Below are 19800 nucleotides of genomic sequence, written 5' to 3'. Positions count from 1 at the left end.
TCTCATTGCTCCATTCTGGCCTCGACAGATCTGGTTCCCCTTCCTAAGGTCTCACTCGGTGAATCCTCCTTGGATTCTAGATCCCATCCCGGATCTGATATCCCATCCATCCTGCATTCCTCCTCCGAACCTGGACAACCTGAAGCTGACCGCTTGGCTGCTCCAGTTCCACTCTTGATAAGGACTGGCGGTATTTCTTCACCTGTAAAGGCTATTTTGGTGGCGGCTCATAAACCATCCACTAGAAAGGTTTACAAGCAAATGGAAACGCTTTCTCTGTGTGGGCGGAGCGGCAAGGCCTGAATCCCTTCACGGTTCCTCTCCCTTTAGTGCTTGACTTTCTAACCACTCTCTTTAACGATGGTGCCAGCAGTTCCACAGTCAAAGTTCAACTGGTGGCAATTTCTCACTATCACATTGGCCATGACTCTAATCCTCTTATGTCAGCCAAATTGTGTAAAATATTTCTTAAAGGTACTTTTCTTCTCAGGCCCCCTATAAAACAAGCAGTTCCTCCTTGGGACCTTTCTTTGGTCCTACAGGCCTTGACCGCTCCTCCTTTCGAGCCAGCGGCTATGGTGGATCTCAAATTCTTGTCCTACAAGACAGCCTTTTTGGTAGCCATTACATCAGCCAAGAGAGTTTCTGAACTTCAAGCTTTATCAGCTAAACCTCCTTACTTGGTATTTCATCCGGACCGTGTCTCCCTCAGGACCAACCCGTCCTTTCTTCCTAAAATCGCTTCTGAAGCAAACATCAATCAATCCATTAACCTCCCTGTTTTCTTCCCTAAATATGAAAACAAAGGTGAATATAAGCTACATTCACTAGATGTTCACAGGCAACTTAGATTTTATCTGAACAGGACAGCTGGTCATAGGCAATCCGACCAGCTGTTTATTTCCTTTGCAAAATTCAATTTGGGCAAGCCAATCTCTAAAGTTTCTCTGTCCCGCTGGATTTCACAGTGCATTTTATTGGCTTATCAAGCTTCAGGAAGGCCCGCACCGGAGGGTGTTCATGCCCATTCAACCCGGTCAGTATCTACCTCGGCAGCCTTCAAGGCTAGGATTCCTCTAGATGATATTTGTGCAGCAGCCACGTGGGCTTCATCTCATACGCTTATTTCCCACTATAAGTTGGATCTTGCATCTAGGGTAGAGCATCCTTTGGCTCAGCGGTGCTCGGAATATCCTTCCATGATGGCCGCCCAAGATTCAGGTAGCTGGGGACTCTGTCCCACAGGTTGCAGACAAATGAATATCCTACTTCAGATTTAGAAGTTATGTACTCACCATAACGTTCCATCTGAGTAGGTGTATTCATTTGTCTGCAACCATCCCGCCCTCCTATCCCCCTGGCCTTTCAGTTTCCTGCATATTCTTTGTTACCCTTTTTAGGGTATTGTTGCTTTGGCAAACTCGATCTGAGGTCATGAGGGTAGAGCAGGGCATTATGGGTGAGGGGAGGAGCTGAGAGCTTGGATCCATAGCTGGAAAACCATGCCGGTTCGGATCCGATATCGGATCCATAACCCACAGGTTGCAGACAAATGAATACACCTACTCAGATGGAACGTTATGGTGAGTACATAACTTCTAATTTATATTTACCCGCTATTTTTGTAATTTTTTATCTACCCTGTTGAGTGTTTTTATTAGAATAAAGATACTTTAATAATACTTAAAAATACATATCCATTGTTTGTAGTTGGTTTTATAATATGTTATTTAATGGTTAGTAGATGAACAAATGTTTTTCATTAATACATAAGAAGTGAACAGTGGTGAAATATAAGGTTTACATTGGTGGGAGTGACTAGTCATGTGATGCTATTTAGGATGTAAAAGAAGAAATTTAAATGTCTGTATTGTTCTGATGAAGTCCCCGATTAACAGAGACAAAAGCACTTAACCTTATTGAATAAAGTGTTGTTCTTTTACTCAGGTCATATGCTTATTTGGTATAACTCAACTAGTGAGCTTTTATGGTTTTAAATATTTCACAAATGTAATGGATGCTTTTTAGTGTCAGATTTATTCACTAATTTCAGTGTTGCTGTTCTTCTCCCTGTTCGTCTCCATCTCCTATACCAGGGGTCTGCATCCTGCGGTTCTGAAGCCGCATGTGGCTCTTCCACCCCTCTGCAGTGGCTCCCCGTAGCTTTGAAAAATAATGGGCACTCTACCACACAACACAGACACACACACTAAGAGCGATCGAGCGATGGACTGTAATAAATACTGTTCTTATAAACTTAGAAACTTGCTAGAATAACATGATATCTTTTACCATGCATTCCACACACACCCAGAGCGATCTCCTGGCAGCAGCATCTCCTGAAAGGTTTCCATACCTCTCAAAGTCTTACCACAAAAAATCTGGACAGAGCCACAAATAAAAGGGCACAAAGGAACAAAAATAGGGATGGACTTTAAATATTGCTCTTATAAACTTAGAAACTTGCTTGAATAACATGGTTTCTGTTAACATGCATTTTTCACATACACACACACACACACACACACACACACACACACACACACACACACACACACTTACCTATCAACTGTACAGATATTCGCAGAATGTCCTGACTTTTGCCTCATATTTTTGGTCTGTTTCTCATAAAATTGTGGTTTTCTGGCAGATCAGTGAAGGCTGAAGTCAGAAAAAATAGACGTTTGAGTTTCAGACTTCATACCATTCAGAAAATTCATGCTAATGCAAAACATGTTATTCTATCAACTTTCTAAGTTTCTAAGAGCAGTATTTAAAAATTGTCCCTATTTTTGGGCCTTTGTGCCCCACTATATATGGCTTTGTTCAAATTTGTTGTTCTAAGAGGTTGAGAGATATGAGAGACACACACACTGACAGCGATCAAGCAATCCCAACAAAGGAACAAAAAATAGAGACAGATGTTAAATATTGCTCTTATAAACTTAGTTATTTTATATTTAGGATAATATATATATATAAAACTTTTTACACTGTGTTATCTTCAGTTTAAGGGTCAGATAGGTTTGGTGGGAGGGGTGCCAAAATGGCTCTTTTGATAGTGAAGGTTGCAGACCTCTGTCCTATACCCTTGACTCTGGTTCAGTGTCTAAGGTCAACCCCTGTGCTTTTTTTTGTGTCTTTCAAGCATTTTCCTTTGGGATATTGGAAAAGGTTTCACTGGCAGAGTTTCTCTATGAACGTAATTATCATATGAATGAGAAGCAGAGTCTCCTTATGTTTGATGGCTCACTTTTTGTTGGCAAACTTTTTTATTTCCTCCATAGTCTGTTCTGCATCAAAAAATTATGTTGATTCTCCAGGAAAAATAAGCTGCTGTATCCAACTGTCTTCAGAATGAGTTTCACACTTGCCTCTTGAAATTCCCTGATTACTGGGATAAAATTGCTTCTTTTCTACATGGTGTACAGTGAATAATCATTTTCCTCAAACACTCTACTGTCTCCAGTTTTTAATATTTTGCCCTTCTGCCATAGTTTTGTCAGGACTGACTCTTTCTGCTGGTATGATTGCATCTTTACTAATACAGGTCTTGGATGCTTTCTCATGGCTAGGTTTGGAGCATGCACATGATGTGCCTTTCAGTTAACAAATCCTGATGCAGAATACCAGTTCATTTACTTGTTTGTGCTTTCATTAAATCAGTAGTCTGTTTCTTCCAGTTTGTCTGAGTAGTCTTTTCGTTCCAGTTTGTCTGGTATAGCAGAATAATCTCCTTTTTCTCTCTGTGTGCTATGTCTTCTAACTGTACCATTTTTTTAAACAGCACTTCTTGAGCAGTCTCATACTCGACCAGCCTTTTCTTCATTCCAACCTCTGATTTTGGAGTTTCATCAGTCCATCTGAATAACTGTCTAAAGATTCTTTATTTTTTCCAGCCTTTTGTTGAGCTGATGCACTCCTTCAATGTTTACTTTATTTTTTTCAGCTCTGAGCACATTTGACTTATTTTTCCTGTAAATTACTGGAAGCTATCCCTTGTACCAAAGCTTGAGCTTGAACTGCATTTTGTTGAACAGCTGCAAGATACTTCCAATCTGTGCTTTATCTTCATCTTTTCTAGTTTATTTTCTTTCCATCTAAGTTTCTTTTTGCTGGCATCCGGGTAGTATACTTGATCACCAGTAACTGAATTTTATTAAAACAGGCAGAATTACTTGCCCTTATCTGTGAGTTTCTTTTTTCACTCTATGAGAGCTGAAATTGCACTGTGGCTCAATGTGCAGTCATCTTGGATAATGTATCTGAAGTCTCGTTGGTCCCTGGACTGACAATGACGCTGTTTGTCTTTTCATTCCCAGTGTTGGAGCTCATCAAAAGAGAAATCATTTGATGGAGACAACAGATATTCTTAAATCCAGGTCTCCCCTTCTCCCTCCTAGTTCCAAAGCAGTCACCACAGGCACCTTGGATTTTGCTTGGGAAGCAATTTCAGGAGTGATGAGAGGGATAAATGTGCAGTGTGTGTGAAACACCAAGGACAGATGCAAGGCACATAAGTATCAAAGAGATTCTTGCTTTGATCAAGGCACTTGACTATCTGAATCATCTTTGGTCCCCCTGGACCTCTTCAAGTTGTTACTGATAATATCACACTCATATGGTACATCAGCAATCTGGGGGGGGGGGGCAGTTTCTACTCCATTTGCAAACTAGCCATATTAGCTTGGGGCTACAGCTTCTCAGCACAGTCTCACTCTCTAGGCATTCTACATTTGTCAGAGCAAAATTGTGTGGCAGACAAGCTGAGCAGGACCATGGCAGACCCTCATGAATGGAAACTAGATCAGGGGTCTTCCAAGATTTGATCCATCTATGGAGAGTTCCTCAAGTAGACCTGTTTGCCTCCTCTCTGAAATATCAGCCGTCAAGATTCTGTTTGACTCCATGGAAAAGGCCTGGAAGACGGATGTCTTTTCTTTTCCTTAGATAGGAATGTTCATGTATGCTTTTCCTCCCTTTCTGCTAATATCCAGGATATTTCTGGAAATTCAGAAGGAATCCCCTAAGATCTTTGTAGTGATTTCATTCTGGCTGAGACAACCATGGTTCTGCCTTCTTTAGGAAATGGCCAGGTGCAGTTATGGCAAACTTCCTCACAGAGTGGATCTACTCACACAAGAACAGGGGTGTATGATACTCCCCAACATCAGTCCGCTTCAGTTGACTGCCTGGATGATAGGGTCTTAATTCCTTTTAAGCACCTGTTTACTGAGTTAATGCAGCAGGAATTAATGGGGGCATGAACGCCCTGCTTCTAGAAAATTATATATTAACAAATTGAAAATTTTTTCTGGTTAGTACTAACAACATAACCCATTCAGGGCTTGTGGTTCTCTGGTTTTACAACATTTGTGTGAGCTACTGTCCTGTGGTCTTTCTTATTCCTCCATCAAGGTTCATTTGTCTTCCATTTCACCATGTCTGCCCATGGATCCTCCTCTTTCAATGCAATGTCATATCAAAATGTTTTTGAGGGGACTTCCAAGGATGGCTGCACAATGAGTAACAGCTTAATTTCAGCTCTCCCAGTCTGAAAACAAACTCAGAAAAGAGGGCCAGTGAATTTGTCTTTTTTGGGTAAATTTCAGTAACTGGCTAGTAAGTACACTGCTTCGATGCCAGCAAAAAAGAAGTTCAGGCAACCGGAAAGAAAATCAATCAGAAAATGTAAGAGGAAATCACTGATTGGGAGAAATCCTGCACAGGTGGCAAAGCACATCCTTTGGAGGTTGTGCCCCAGCCCAAGATGACCATCACTCCCTCCGAGTCTTATCCTCACCCCCACTGTTAGTCGATCAGACTGGTCCCCTCCCACTGTCAGAGGGCTCCCATGGCATGACTTTCCGGGTCATCATGCATAGGGTAGGGTTCTCCACCCAGGGAGCAACTTGGGTGTTGGATCGCACAGCTTTCCACACTCTGCGAGGGAACTCAAGGCGGGACTAATGAGCCCGGTCTGAGGTAAAGGGGTCTTGTCAGGGATGGGTACAGCATTCTGGCACAACAGGGAAACCTTCCCTTTGCCCTTTCTCAGGACTGACAAGAATGACTCTTCCCTGCCAACTGAGGTGACCCCAACAGCTGCAAATAGACATGCCTAACCTCCAATCCATAGTGGCTGTAGGTGCTATATCAAAGGGAACTGGAGTAAAAGATGAGTGGTCTGAGGTACAACAAATTGCCACAGCAAAGTCTGTCATCTGTGACTGAGGCAAATTGCTACCCTGCTGTGGTGGCAAAGGCTGTCGTCTGAATTTTTTCTTTTTCTGGTTGGAAGAAGGACTGGTAGTCTGTTCCATGGTCAAGCAGAAAATGGTGCCTCTTTCCCAGCAAGACAAGCATCAAGTGCCAGTAAACACAAGAAGTCTACAAAAGTTACTTTTTTGATAGAAAAATACAGTAAAAAGCACTTTAAGACACTATGCCAGCCCCACAAAAGAAAATTTAAAAAATACAAATTTCTCAACAGGAGAAAAAAAAAGGTTTTCAGTTACTTTACACTACTTTTAAACTGACAGGAAAACGAGCTCTCTATTTAAAGTAAGTTGCAGTCTCATTCTAGTCAGTTAAAAGACAACACTCCTGGCTTTAAAATAACTTTTCCAGAAGAGGAAGTGATAAAACAGCTACACAAATTAGAAATTGGAAGTCCCCCCCCCCCAAAAAAAAGAACTTACCTGCTCAGCAAAGGAACAGCATGAGCTGACTGTTGATCCTCGAAAGCCTCAGAGAAGTGTATTGTTTGGTGGCAGCAAAGGTCTGAAAGGGTTCACACCCAAGCTTGTCTTTTTCTCAGCTCAGCTCGAGCTGCCCAACACTTTGGGCACATGGAAGGTACCCTGAAGCTTTGAAAACTGACTGTCTGTTATATCCTAAGCAGGATGTAACCCATCTGGCTAAGGCTACTGCTGCAGTGATCATTCGAACATTTACTGTTATAAGTTTACTTACACAGCTGTACTTTGTCCTTCCTCATTCATTTCAAGGCTGTGCATGTGGCACTACAGTTTCTGTAGGGTTTTCTTCATTCAGGAGCTTCTTGAAGTACTCTTTACAGCTGCCTTTGATGGCGTCAAGGTTAGTGAGCTGATTGTTGCTGACATCCCTTATGAATGGCATCTGCTAACTGTTTTATCTGTTTTTCTTTCTTTGTGACGTGACAAAACTTTTTTGTGCCATCTACTGAGTCATTTTCCAGAAGCTGGTAGAGTTTCTCTGACACCTTGGTGGTACATTATAGCTCTTTCTGTAGAGTGAAGATGTTTTTTGCTTCCATAGTGAACAGTGTACTATAGCTAGGGGTGAGAATAGCTGTTTGCTGCAGTTAATCACGTTGATGGATCATCAAGAGCCATAGAGCCATTGTGTGAGTATACTGGATATACAGTTTGCTTTAGTCCTCGGTTATGAAAGGATTTTTTTTATCCTCAACTCTTAACAGCACTTTGTTGTCAACTTCTAAACTGAGATGAGGTGTCAAATTGGGCAGGAGTTATTGCCAGGGCACTCAATACCCGTGATGCAGATCTGGTACTGAATGACAGAGATAAATAGTATGGCTGAGTAAATAAAAAAAGGTACCTTGCTTTCTATTCAGAAAAAAATGAAAGGTCAGCTAAAGCAATACTGGCAATGAAAATATAAAGTATATAAGTTGGGAGAATTAATCCTATAGACTGTAGTAATAGGGAATAAAATGTCTCTTTTGATGATTCTCAAGTTAGATTATTCTATACAGTGAGGAAATACTGTCAGTAGGGCTGAGAGATTATTAAGGGCTGTTTCTTAGGGAGTTGGTTTGATGAGAACCAGAGAGTCTAATGTTGTAGTCTGACTGCAAGGATTGGCCACTTCTGCAGAATTAAAATTCCTTTCCTGAAAAAATGTTCTGCTAATGGCTATCACTTCAGCCAAAAGGATTGTAGAACTGCATGCCTTATCTTCTGTGTCTCCTTGCATTGTTTTGTATAAGGCTCAAGTTAACTTGAGGACCAACCCTTCCTTTGTCCCAAAAGTAGCTTCTGAGACCCACATCTCTCAACCCATACATCTTTCAGTGTTATTCCAAAAATGACCAAAACAAAGTAAAATATATTTTTCCTGCATTTTATGTACACCTGCAGCTCCAGATTTATCTTCACAGAACAGCCCCTATTAAAAAAGGTGAGCAACCCTGGAGCACTAAGTCAGCTGAATCAGATCCAAGCGTTCCTCTTGAGGACCCATATGCCATGTCGGATGGACTGGGGTGAAAGGATCTATCGTTATGGTTAATACTTAACTTTCGATCTGAAGTAGTTACTTCATTTGCTCTGCAACCTGTGGGTATCGGATCTGACTTCGGATCCGAGCCGGCAGCTTACCAAACTCCAAGATCCGAGCTCCTAGCTCCTCCCCTACCCATAATCCCCTGCTACCAACCACATTACCTCAGATCGTTTTTTGCCGCGGTTGAAGAAGCTTTACTTTTGAAGAGCTCCTGGCTGGGCGAGATCATTTTCAATCTTTTCTTCACAAAAAAAGTCAAAATCGAGTGTGTGTGTTAGTAAAACCTTCTATCCCTTGTTTGTCAGTTTTTTTTAATTTTTACTGGTATAGCAGTTAGTTTTTCTTGTCACTCCCCCTCCCTCCTTAGCGTTTGGGTGTGTGTGTGACTGGCTTAACATGGCGAAAGGGCCTAAGGCCATTTTTTTGCAAATGTACTGAGTGTGGCCACAAGCATTCCCCACCTGATGGCCACACTCAGTACGTTTTGTGCCTGGGGGCAGCCCATCTCTCAGAGGCCTGCCACATCTGTGCGGCCTTTAACCCCCGGGCACTTCGGGATAGAAAGAACAAGCTGATCCTGGTGGGAAAGCAATCCCAAGAAGTCAGCTTCTTCTTCCTCTCCTGTTCGGGCTCCGGCTGCCTCAGCGGCCTCGGCACCCTCTGTTCCCCCAGCTCTACCCGGGACTCAACCTCCCACTTCGGGTTTGAGCTCTGGGGAAACTAGTGCCTCCTCAACTAAGGAGAAGAGGCACAAGGATAAGGAGGGACATAGATCCCATAAAAGGCGGTCCGAGTCTCACCCCTCGGCTCCACCAGCTAAAATAACTAAGTCTCCTTCGGGGGTCTCCGGATCCTTCTCCTCTCGGCTCCGTTCGCCTAGCTTCTCGCCGGAGCTGGAGGAGAAAGATCGGTCTCCCTTGAGGTTGTCGAGGCGGCCCTCATGGCCTGCCTCGACTACCTCTTCCAGGTCAACTAAAAGCATCTCCGAAGCGGATATGGATCGGATGATGCGTCGGTTCTTAGAGACCGAAATGCAGATGGGGTGCTCTTGCCTCCCCCCCCCTCTGGGGGGGAGCGCGGCCCCCATGTTTGCCCCGATCACTCCTTCTCCGACTCGCTTTCGGATCTCGGAGTCATCGGATCCGTGCCTATTCGGACCCAGGGAATTGTCGGCGCCGATAGCGCTTGTCTCTTCGACGCCGGCTATGCCCTCGAGCTTGTCGGATCCGAGCTCTTGGGGCCGAAGGCTGAGCATCGGATCTGAGGGAGTTGTATCTTCGGAGCTGTTGGGTTCGGAGCGTACCTCTCTCTCTCGGCGCCAACTGCTTCGGCTCCGACCCCGATCCCTTCCTCCGAGCCAAGGAGATTGCTCTCAGAGGCTGGCAAGGGTGAATCTCCTTCAGATTTTGAGGTAGTGGAGAGGGTACTGTTGAGATCCTCCAGATCCCCAGTTCGGGCTGTGGATCCACCCGTACCCCCACTGTATGAGGGTCTGTCTTCCATCATCCGACCATCGGGACAGCCTGCCCAGGCCCTCCAGCTAGTTCCTGTTGAGGAACAGCAACCCGTGGACGAGCCCTCTTCGGATAGCCCCATCGAGGAGGTTCCTCGGAAACGTCGGTGTAAAAGGAGGCACCTGGACTCCCCCGAGTCCGTTACCACGGACACGGACTTAGATGATAGGGAGGGTTCCCCAAGGTCACCCCCTGAAGATGTCTCCTTTGGAGACATCATGGAAATGGTGCGTATTAGAGGGGGGTGGTCTGCCCACCTGTTGATGCCATGTTGGTGGTGGCCGCCACCAAGAAAGAGCTCGCTCAGGAGAGTTCTCTGGTCCACCCGCTAGATAAAGAATCTTGAGCGTTGGACCGGATTGGGAAGCGGATGTTTGCTTCAGCGACCTTTTCTATAAGGGCGCTGAACTATATGGCACATACCATCAGGCTACAGCGAGACTTGATCAAGGAATACGCTGCAGCTCCCCCAGAGTCCATGTCGGTCGGAGACAGGAATGTATTTACGACACGAATGGCCACTCTGAAATCCATCTCCAATAAGTCTATGCGGCTCCTCTCTCATGCTTCGGAGGGAGCTGCTAGAGCCAGCGGAGCAGGGATCGTCTTACGACGTCACACCTGGCTCCATCTTTGTGACTTCGTGGATCCCTTCAAGGCGTCTTTCTCTCAGTAGCGAGAGATTATGCACTGACTCTAGCCCACAACCTAGGCATTTCAGTAAACCTGCAGAAGTCCTGCCTGTGCCCCACTCGAGCCCTGGAATTCATAGGGGCCAGGTTGGATACTCGAATCTCTCGAGCTACCCTAACATTAGTCAGACTGAACAGCTTGTCTTATCAGGTGTTAGCCCTTCTACGAAATCCTTCTCCTCCAGCGGAGTTAGTCCTGAAGGCACTAGGGTCTATGGCAGCCGCGATCGGTCTTTCCCTCCATGCCCGCCTGCGAATGCGGATATTGCAATGAACCCTTCAAGTCCAATGGTCCCTCTTGTTACACCTGCTGAGCACGCCCATACTGCTGAGCAGAGTCTGCAGGGACTCCCTTCTTTGGTGGTTGCATGCGCGGGAACTCAGAGAAGGGAAGCCCTTTGTGATTCCCCTGGCCGAAGCCACGTTGACCACAGACGCTTCTCGCCTCGGGTGGGGGGGGCATTGTTCAGGCAGATCCGTTCAAGGCACGTGGACTCCCCTAGAGACTGCATTGCATATCAATGTCCTAGAGATGAGGGCGGTGCTTTTGGCGTTGCAAGCCCTCCACGACCTTCTTCCCCTGGGGACTATTGCGATCCAGACAGACAACATGTCGGTAGTCTGGTACATAAACAAACAGGGAGGAACCAGATCTTACCCCCTGTGTCGAGAGGCCATGAGAGTTTGAGAATGGGCGATCTCCACCAACCGCTTTCTGGTAGCAATGCACATCCCGGGACGATCCAACATATTAGCGGACAAGCTAAGTCGGGTGCTCCTCACTCCGTACGAGTGGTCTCTGAATCCATCTGTTGCGAGACAGATCTTCCACAAATGGGGTCAACCTTGCTGCGATCTCTTTGCTTCTCCTTTAAACACAAAATGCAGCGAGTACTTCGCAATAATTCCCCCCAGAGGGGAAACCCCCAGAGATGCTCTAGTCCATGCTTGGCCTCCCGGGCTCCTTTATGCGTGTCCTCCCCTTCCTCTCATGATGAAGTTCATTCAGAAAGCCTGTCGGTTGGGGAGCAGAGTTATCCTCATAGCCCCATTCTGGCCTCGGCAGATCTGGTTCCCCTTTCTGCAGTCTCACAGTGTGGCTCCTTCGTGGATTCTGGATCCCAGTCCAGAACTGATTTCTCATCCCGCGGATTGCCCATCGCCCAACCTGGTCAGCCTCAAGCTTGCGGCTTGGCTGATCCAGTTCCATTGATGGCTAGGACTCCCGGTATCTCATCCCCCATTAAGGCCATTCTGGTTGCGGCTCATAAGCCATCTACCAGAAAACTTTACAACAGTAAGTGGAAACGTTTTTCCATTTGGGCCGAAGATAAGGGCTTGGACCCATTTACTGTCCCTATCCCGACCATCCTAGACTTCCTCTCATTAATCTTTCACCAGGGAGCAAGCGCTTCTACGGTTAAGGTACAATTAGCGGCCATCTCCCATTTTCATGTGGGCGATGGCATAGGTTCCTTAGCTTCTACAAAGTTGTGCAAAACATTCTTACGAGGCATCTTTCTTTTAAATCCACCATTAAAGTCTGTAGTTCCCCCATGGGACCTCACTCTTGTCTTGCAAGCCTTAACAAGTCCACCTTTCGAACCTGTGGCCTCAATTCCGTTGAAGTTCTTGTCATGGAAAACAGCCTTCTTAGTGGCCATTACTTCAGCCAAAAGGATTTCAGAGTTACAAGCTTTGTGTATGAAGCCTCCTTACTTTATCTTTCACAAAGATAGAGTGTCCCTCAGGACTAACCCGTCTTTCTTACCTAAGGTTGCTTCAGAAGAAATATAAATCAATCAATAAATTTACCCGTGTTTTTTCCCACTTTTCAGAACAAGGGAGAATACACATTACACAAATTGGATGTACACAGACAGCTGCTTTTCTACTTGTATAGGACTAGAGAATTTCGCAAGTCGGACCAGTTATTTGTCTCGTATGCAAAATCAGCCATGGGTAAAGCCATTTCCAAAGTTACTGTGGCAAATTGGATTCGTCAGTGTATTATTCAGGGGTATATATCGTCTGGCAAACCAGCCCCGGTTAATATCCGTGCTCATTCTACAAGATCTGTAGCCACTTCAACAGCCTTCTGGTCTAGGGTTCCAGTGGACGACATATGTTCAACGGCTACTTGGTCCTCTTCTCATACGTTCATTTCTCATTATAAATTAGATGTGATTTTGAGAAGCAGGGCTTCTTTTGGCTCCGCGGTGCTTCGGAATATCCTTCCGTGAGGACCACCCAGGTTCTTATAAGTAGCTGGGGACTCTGTCCCGCAGGTTGCAGAGCAAATGAAGTAACTACTTCAGATAAAGAAGTTATGTACTCACCATAATGTTCCATCTGAGTAGGTACTTCATTTGTCTGCAACCGACCCCCCCTGCCATCCCCCGAACCTTCGGGATTTTCTGATCACCTTTGCAGTTGATTTTTTCATGTTTACAGGTTGGTAAGGCAAAAAAAAAAACGATCTGAGGTAATGTGGTTGGTAGCAGGGGATTATGACTAGGGGGGAGGTGCTAGGAGCTCGGAGCTTGGAAAGCTGCCGGCTCAGATCCGAAGTTGGATCCGATACCCACAGGTTGCAGACAAATGAAGTACCTACTCAGATGGAACGTTATGGTGAGTACATAACTTCTTTTTAGTGATCTGGCTTGTCTAAACAAGTTGAAATTCATTCCTGAGGCCACTGTGCTATTCCCTTGGTTCACAGTCACTTATCAGAAATATTCACAACAAGTGACTATCTTCCACACAAAAAAACAAATACCCAATGGGTAGTAAACTTGTAAAAACAAAAATGAACCACGAACAGCAGTGTAAATCCGGTAGCCTTGTAATGCTCCACACACTAAGCGCTTTCACCTTAAATCAATGGCATCATCAAAGTGCCGATTTATGGTGAAAGCGCTTGATGTGTGGAGCAGCATTTACAGTGACTATCTTCTTTTGGGGCTGGCTATGTTATGCACAGTGAGTGACTATTCTAATTTTGGGAGTGAGGCTGTGTATAAAAGAGTGGGAAGTTGCATGTTTAATGTAAAGCAATCATTGATTAGTTTGGTGGTGGGAGCATTTACACATGTCTGAGAGGAACAGATTGAGATATTTTACTGCAATCATTATTTCTTTCACTTTCCTCGGAATCAGACATCAGAAATATACACAGAAGGTGATGTGAAAACTGGTTGAGAAGGGGTGAAGGCTGCCAACCTAGTCAAATAGAATTTGATACATAATTCCTGCATTTGTAAATATAAATATAAAATACAGGCTTGTTTCTTAAATGAAAGAAAACATTGTAAAATGTCAACTTCAAGATTGTAGCAACATTGCCATCTGCTTTAAGGAAAACTAAGCCAAGCACTTCAAATGTTCTTTGAAATCAAAATTATGTTTTGTATGTCCTTTGAAGTTAGAATTTGGAGTCGATGAGTCTGGAGTAAGCATCTTGCCTATTGTTTTAAGGCTAAAGTTAATGACCAGAATTTACATGTGGAATGTCCTTTATTGCTCTAAGTGTAAAGGAATGTAAAGGCAGTTTCGGTGTGGCCTGAGAACCAGAAAAGTGTAAACAAATGATGTAATATTTTATCAGAACTGCAGTTTCAATTTAAACAGTGAGAACCAGAGATTATTAAGCATTCTTGTCTTGATATCCAACCTCAGCACTGTCTGTTTTCTTAAGTAAGTTATCTTAGAAGTGTGTTTTTTTGTAGAAATAGCTAGGACTATAAAGTTTAGACTAAGTGTTTTTCTGTTCTATCAGAACTTTCCTACTGTATTGTTTTAAGTTTCTGTGTGATCTCTGAACTTTTGAGTAGCACTGTGGTGTAGTATTGTCTTGTGTTTTTAGTATTTATTATTAAATATTTTAAAAACCTTTTACATGTGGCTGGTTTGTGTAGACATAAGCTCTAGAGTACATTGCATGCTTATAAGTGATCCTGTAATAAACCCTGCCAAAGCCTTAAGATTGCTTAAGTTGCACTACTGTTGGATAATAATATTCCACAGTAATAATTGGACACCCTTTTAAGGGCCTTTGGGTAGCTGATAATTATTAGCTGGTGGTGGCAGTAATTACTACCGTATAGTCTGGGTAAAGGGGCACAGCTGAAGAATCTGTCAGCCTTTCCCAGGAGTGTCTGTGAAGTTGTATAAATACTTATCTCAAAGTGTGTGTATGTCAGCTACTTGGGCAGGGGCATGAAGCACTGGTTGGACAGAGAGGGTACTGGAGGTTAGCTTGCCAGCTAGGCTGAGATCTGGACCCTATAGCTGTGCCAGTGGGGAGTCTTATTGGGGACCTGGGGAGCAAGGGAGCTACCAGCCCCAGACTGACTGTGATCTCTGTGTGCTCTTAAGGGAAATTGCACTTTACTGTGAGTATTTGTTATCCTTTCCTCTCTTATGAGACCCCCTCTCTGGTGTTGGTGGTGAGGATTGAGGCTCCTTCATTGCTGGGCCAGGGCGCGGGCATCACAGGTGATATCTGTTTAATAATGTTATAAGACTTTTTTGAGGGCAGTGTGTGTGTCTGTGCACATGCAAGTGTGCTTATGTCTGTCTAAGAGCAGTAAGCTGATATACTTCATTCTCATTTGTGACATTTTCTTCTCAGTGAGGCATCAGAAGTGCATAGAACATGACTATCATTTTATGGGGCAATCAGTGAATGAAAGCAAAGGGTAATTATGGAATAATTTTTGAATGATTGCTATAGTTCACTTGGTGGGGGCAAAATATATCTCAGAAAAACATGGCTGTTATATTTATTTGACAGGTTTACAGTCAGAGATGGTGTACTTTCGCAGAAGGGGCACATTCCCCTGGAACAGTGTTTGCAAAAGGAACTGAGAGTAGTGGTTGTATTTTTAGAAAACACTGTGAAGATGCATCCAATTTTTTTTGAGTTGTTATGCTATAAGTGTACATGTGGATCACTGTTACAGCCATTACTATGAGGATCTCTGGTTGAGTATGATATTTGACCGGACTTTCGGAATTGAGCACCTTTCTCCATGGTTAAGCTAGTACTGTTGTATAACTGACATCTTTCTTGGTTTGTGGGTAACATCCACCTATACCATCTTCATTTTTTTCTAGCCACTTTACATGTTTGCAACAAAAGCGGTTGTTGCAGTCTAGCATTTGTTCTGACCTAAGCATCAAACAAAAAAGTACTCCTATGGGACCTTTGATTCATAACTCATTAACATCTACATGAGCATTCTTAGTGGGTAAACAGAATTACTGTTTAGCCTGGAAGGGCATACTTGTCACAAACAGAGAGTTTGTTTGATTCCTGAGATATGTATGCTTGTCTTTAACTTTGTGAATCAATAACAGCAAAGGTACTAAAGCATACAAGCTGCAGAGTAAGCTATACTTGTATATTAGTATGCATTTGGAACATTTAGTGCAGGGATGCCCAACCTTTTGTCTTCAGGGGCCACATTGAGTGAACAGAAATTGTCTTGGGGCCACATATAAAATATGTCATATAGTTAACTCTTTCACAGTCACTGGAGACCAAAGTCATCCTCCTTGACTGTACTGTAGGTGGATTCGAACAATGAATAAATGCCTAATATTTGCCTTAAAATTCTAATTCTCATTCTAATTCCCTAATCTAGCATTTAACTCTAACATCTTAGTTAATATATATTTTTTTTTTACAAATAAACACATGTTCACTACGGCACTAGCATTTCTCCCTGGGAAAACCACTCTAGTAGTCCAGCTACGTAAAATGTCAACATCAGCAGTCCTACAATTCTATAATCCACAAAAATAAGCCAAACAATTTGCAATAAAGTAAAGAATTTGCATTACTGACTTAATAAAACAGTTCTGAATAAGCTACAAGAGGGTCTCACCCAAACAAATGACTGGTGCCAGAAACATGGCCTCAAGCTAAATGCCAAAAAATGTATCATCATCCCATTTGAGGAGAGTGATGTCTCCACAAATTATCACATTAAAAACAATGTTGTAAGCACGCAGTCACTCATGAGATGCTTGGGCACCCAGGTTGACAGAAACCTGACTTTTGAACACCATGTTGTCTCAGTTGCACGGAAAGCTTTTTACATGGCCCACCTCATTAGTAAGGGTATCTCATCCAGGGAAAATGGTCATAATATCCCTGTATTCTTCCTTTATAAGAGCCATTATTGAGTGCAACGCCCCTTTTGGCATGTGCCTCAGCAAAACACCCAGTCAAAAGAAAGACTACAATCATTTCTGACAAAAAAGGTCAAAGGACTAAGTTCACTTAGTTACCCAAACAGACTAAAAAGCTTCTTGCTTTCCTCTGTCTCTCACTGGCCCCTGTAAATTTCATCACTGGCTTGCTTTCCAGGCTAAGAAAGATCCTGCCTTAAGAGACTTCCTCTACCTGAGAAATACTGGTTATGCTTAAAACGCTCACTGCAAAGACCACAGCCTTCAGTGCAACATAAACAAGCCACTTTGTATGGACAGGTTCTTGACCCAAAAACTTCTACTTCCGTAAAAAGCTCCTCTCATTATCAGACAATATAGTTCAGAAACGCAACAACTGTATGGATAGCCATAAATGTACTCCTTGAGTAAGTAGCAGAGCCTTCATCAAACCGGATGGAAAACCCACATACTAAACTTTTCTAGCTGGATGGCTAAGATCTAATATTGGTTACTCAAGTCTACTTGCCCAAGAAGAGGGGTCTATTTAACTAAGAATTTAATTTGCAAAAATATATTCAGTATACATATTAAATCTCGCTCTCTTGCACACACACACACACACACACACACACACACACACACACACACACACACACACACACACACAAGGAGGCCCTACTTGTAAAATGGGCAACCTCAGTAATCACATGACACACACTCACTGAATGAAATTGTCTGGAAGTCAAAATATCTGAAAAAAAAAACATAATAAAGATGGATTCATCCTTGCAATTTCCTATCACCAAAAGGACCACCAGTAAATCAACAGACAACTGTTCAGCAAAAAGTAAATCAATAAGAAATCCATAAACTCTCTAAGATCATACTAAATACTGGAGTAAACATATAAATTCCCTCCAATCTAAAGCCTTTTGACATTCAGACATTTTAATTTGTGCAGAAGTTATTCATAGACTGACAGTTTACTGAGCTGTAATGTTGACCTTCGCTTTTGAAAAAAAAAAAACAAATTCCCAGACTTTGTCAATAGCTCAAAGTGCAGAAAGGATTATTTTTTATTTATTATGTATTTATTTATTTTTGGAAAACATCTTTAAACCTGTTAAATTGATTACACACCCAGAAACACCTAAAAGTTATTGTGATAAGTAAACCACAGACTGCTGCAAGAAATCAAAGTCACATTAGCACTCTCTATGCTTACGTCCGAACCAATGAAGCATATCTCTCAATTCCAAAAGAATTAAAGTAGCTTAATAAGAAGGTTATTTGCAAGGTTACATGGCAGTTTGTACTGAAAATAAGCAGATATATTAAAAAGGCTGTTTCTCATAATTATGCTGAAAAGTCTTCCAAGGTAAATACAACCTTCTGATTTAGTATGGAACCATACCCCTCAACCTTAGAGCAAGAAATCTGGACAAAGTGAAAAATAAAAGTGGGACACAGGCCCAAAAATAGTTATGCATCTCGGACACCATTGAAACAACTGTAGCTGTAAACATTATACATCACTTATAATCCTTCTATCCCATCATTGTCAGTTGAGCATTATATGGCTCATTCAATCCTGCCTTCTTTTGCAGCAAAGAAAGCCATACTTTGAAATGACAAATGCATTAAACATAATAAATAAAACACATTGCATCTACATCCTGCAACTTCCTACCTGCAAACAACCACACAGCTTTCACTGAAACTAGGTCTGCTTATTTCCCCAGAATGACAGCTCTCCCTGATTAAATATAATGGTATACAATCTACCAGGATCTGGACTACCTGAAATAAATTAAGTTATGGTCTGTAAATTGCAAGTCCACTTTGTTTAATTAAACTATATTTTTAAGCCTACTTACTGTATTTTTTCAGTAACATCCCAATATCCATTTCCAGGTCACTTTACAAGACATTGGCAGTGGTAGACTTGGCATCCTTCAGATCCCTACAGGATCACACTTGTACTGCTAGCATTGTCCATTAAATGTAAATATCCATCCACTGCAAATGGCAAGAAGCAATGTCTTAAAAAAATCTACTTTTGGTATGCCTAGTACCCACGTATCAGGTTTTGAAACAAAAACATTCTCCACAGTCCGCAAGTCTCTGTCTTTAATAATCATCTACTGTTGCAGCACTCCCAGTACATAAACACACACATACACACTAAAACCCCCAACATTTAAAAAATGACATTGTGCCCACCTGATTTGACAGTATTGATGAGCCACCAAAGCTATGCTTACTATTGTCCAACATACCACTGCTTAGAACCCACCAATGACAAAACAGTACTAGGTGCTTTTTTGTTTGTCAGAAAAAACAATACAACTTTATATATTACAGTCCCACATAGTCTACTACTGACTCATTAACCCTAGGCTGCTGTCTCATTCTTACTCCCTGGAACTTCATTACCTTGGATAAATACTTTTATTTCCTAAGCAAAAGACACAAATTGGAAGATGAGGCAAAAATCCAGACATTCTTCGAAAATCCATATAGTTGAGAGGTGTGATTTCATATTCAGTACAACACTCTTCCAAGGTAAATACAACCTTCTGATTTAGTATGGAACCATACCCCTCAACCTTAGAGCAAGAAATCTGGACAAAGTGAAAAATAAAAGTGGGACACAGGCCCAAAAATAGTTATGCATCTCGGACACCATTGAAACAACTGTAGCTGTAAACATTATACATCACTTATAATCCTTCTATCCCATCATTGTCAGTTGAGCATTATATGGCTCATTCAATCCTGCCTTCTTTTGCAGCAAAGAAAGCCATACTTTGAAATGACAAATGCATTAAACATAATAAATAAAACACATTGCATCTACATCCTGCAACTTCCTACCTGCAAACAACCACAGAGCTTTCGCTGAAACTAGGTCTGCTTATTTCCCCAGAATGACAGCTCTCCCTGATTAAATATAATGGTATACAATCTACCAGGATCTGGACTACCTGAAATAAATTAAGTTATGGTCTGTAAATTGCAAGTCCACTTTGTTTAATTAAACTATATTTTTAAGCCTACTTACTGTATTTTTTCAGTAACATCCCAATATCCATTTCCAGGTCACTTTACAAGACATTGGC

The 19800-nt window shown here is 42.6% G+C and overlaps 1 protein-coding gene across 1 annotated transcript in view; it reads left to right on the top strand.

Moving 5' to 3' along the window:
- Positions 1 to 19800, top strand: part of CAMKK2 (calcium/calmodulin dependent protein kinase kinase 2) — a 1901640-nt gene that overhangs the window by 294324 nt on the left and 1587516 nt on the right. The window lies entirely within an intron of this gene.

Source organism: Protopterus annectens, chromosome 4.part0 (assembly GCF_019279795.1).
Source record: "Protopterus annectens isolate FY-2018-M chromosome 4.part0, PAN1.0, whole genome shotgun sequence".
Classification (NCBI taxonomy): domain Eukaryota; kingdom Metazoa; phylum Chordata; order Ceratodontiformes; family Protopteridae; genus Protopterus; species Protopterus annectens.
Note: the sequence above shows the minus strand (reverse complement) of the source record. Positions and strands in the feature narration are given on the sequence as shown.